We start from the raw sequence: 2,664 nt of genomic DNA on the forward strand, positions 1-2,664 counted from the left end.
CGAGGAGTAAAAGATCCTAATACCACCCAATGACAACGTGGGCACGTAAGCCGCACAGCCATGTTAGTAAAAGTTTTTCAATGACTAGACGCGACTTCGGCCAAGGAGTTGGGAAGGGGGATTCCTATAGGCAGTCGGCTCTGATACCAACTGGTGACGCCCCCGATTCAATCGTACACTAATCATGCACGCAAACGTGTACGATCAAGATCAGGGACTCATGGGAAGATACCACAACACAACTCTAAAACATAAATAAGTCATACAAGCATCATAATACAAGCCAGGGGCCTCGAGGGCTCGAATACAATTGCTCGATCATAGACGAGTCAGCGGAAGCAACAATATCTGAGTACAGACATAAGTTAAACAAATTTGCCTTAAGAAGGCTAGCACAAACTGGGATACAGATCGAAAGAGGCGCAGGCCTCCTGCCTGGGATCCTCCTAACTACTCCTGGTCGTCGTCAGCGGGCTGCACGTAGTAGTAGGCACCTCCGGTGTAGTAGGGGTCTTCGTCGACGGTGGGGTCTGGATCCTGGACTCCAGCATCTGGTTGTGACAACCAGAAAGAAAGGAAAGGGGGAAAAAGGGGGAAGAAAGCAACCGTGAGTACTCGTCCAAAGTACTCGCAAGGGGGGAACTACACTACATATGCATGGGTATATGTGTAAGGAGGCCATATCAGTGGACTGAACTGTAGAATGCCAGAATAAGAGGGGGATAGCTAGTCCTATCGAATACTACGCTTCTGGCAGCCTCCGTCTTGCAGCATGTAGAAGAGAGTAGATTGAAGTCCTCCAAGTAGCATCTCCACTAGCATCGCATAGCATAATCCTACCCGGCGATCCTCTCCTCGTCGCCCTGTTAGAGAGCGATCACCGGGTTGTATCTGGCATTTGGAAGGATGTGTTTTATTAAGTATCCGGTTCTAGTTGTCATAAGGTCAAGGTACAACTCCAAGTCGTCCTGTTACCGAAGATCATGGCTATTCGAATAGATTAACTTCCCTGCAGGGGTGCACCACATAACCCAACACGCTCGATTCCATTTGGCCGGACACACTTTCCTGGGTCATGCCCGGCCTCGGAAGATCAACACGTCGCAGCCCCACCTAGGCACAACAGAGAGGTCAGCACGCCTGTCTAAACCTAAGCGCACAGGGGTCTGGGCCCATCGCCCTTAGCACACCTGCACGTTGCGTACGCGGCTGGTGAGCAGACCTAGCAACCTCCATTACAAAGGAAGTTGCGTTAACGCAGTCCAACCCGGCGCGCGCCGCTCAGTCGCTGACGTCACGAAGGCTTCGGCTGATACCACGACGCCGGGATACCCATAACTACTCCCGCGTAGATGGTTAGTGCGTATAGACCAAATGGCCAGACTCAGATCAAATACCAAGATCTTGTTAAGTGTGTTAAGTATCCGCGAACGCCGAACAGGGCCAGGCCCACCTGTCTCTTAGTGGTCTCAATCTGCCCTGTCGCTCCGCCACAAAGTAACAGTCGGGGGCCGTCGGGAACCCAGGCCCACCTCTACCGGGATGGAGCCACCTGTCCTTTCAGCCCCCTCATCAGAATCACTTGCGGGTACTCATCGAGCTGACCCGACTTTAGTCACCATCTGTATAATATGTAGGTATGTATAGTATATACCCATTATCACCTCCCGAGTGATCACGACCCAATAGTATAGCAAGGCAGACTAACAAGAATGTAGGGCCAATGATGATAAACTAGCATCCTATACTAAGTATTTAGGATTGCAGGTAAGGTATCAACAGATGGAGCAACAATGTCAGGCTATGCATCAGAATAGGATTAACGGAAAGCAGTAACATGTTACACTACTCTAATGCAAGCAGTATAGAGGAGAATAGGCGATATCTGGTGATCAAGGGGGGGGGGCTTGCCTGATTGCTCTGGCAAGAGAGAGGGTCGTCGGTGACGTAGTCGTACTGGGCAGCAGCGGCATCGGTCTCGGTGTCTAGCGGAAGAAGAGGGGGGGAGAAACAATGAATACTTAGCAAGCAAGTGCATAACAGGACAACAAGCGGAGCTATACGTGTTCTAACGTGGTATGAGGTGATACCTGTGAAGGGGGGAAACATCCGGAAATGTATCCCCGGTGTTCCGTGTTTTCGGGCAGAGGAGCCGGAGGGGGAAAGTTGCGAGTTTGATATGTTAGGGGTGTGTGGCGGACGAACAGGTTGCGTATCCAGGTTCATCTCGTCGTTCTGAGCAACTTTCATGTTGAAAATATTTTAATCCGAGTTACAGATTAAAAGATATGATTTTCTAAAGATTTTATTAATTTCTGGAATTTAATTAATTATTTAATTTAATTCGAAAAAGGATTTATGACATCAGCATGATGTCATGCTGACGTCAGCAGTCAACAGGGGTTGACTGGGTCAATCTGATGGTGGGACCCGGTTGTCATTGTCTAAGACTAACTAATCAGGTTTAGTTAGTCTAACTAAAATGATTAGGTTTAATAACTACAATTAATTAGGTTAACTAATCAGGATTAATTAAGTTAATTAATTCTTTAATTAATTAATTAATATTTTAATTATTTTAGTTATTTATTTATTTACCTTTTTTAAAGCCCTTTTTTTGGGGGGGGTGGGGCCCAGTTGTCAATGGCACACGGGGGAAACGGG

Source organism: Triticum dicoccoides, chromosome 4B, assembly GCF_002162155.2.
Source record: "Triticum dicoccoides isolate Atlit2015 ecotype Zavitan chromosome 4B, WEW_v2.0, whole genome shotgun sequence".
Taxonomy (NCBI): domain Eukaryota; kingdom Viridiplantae; phylum Streptophyta; class Magnoliopsida; order Poales; family Poaceae; genus Triticum; species Triticum dicoccoides.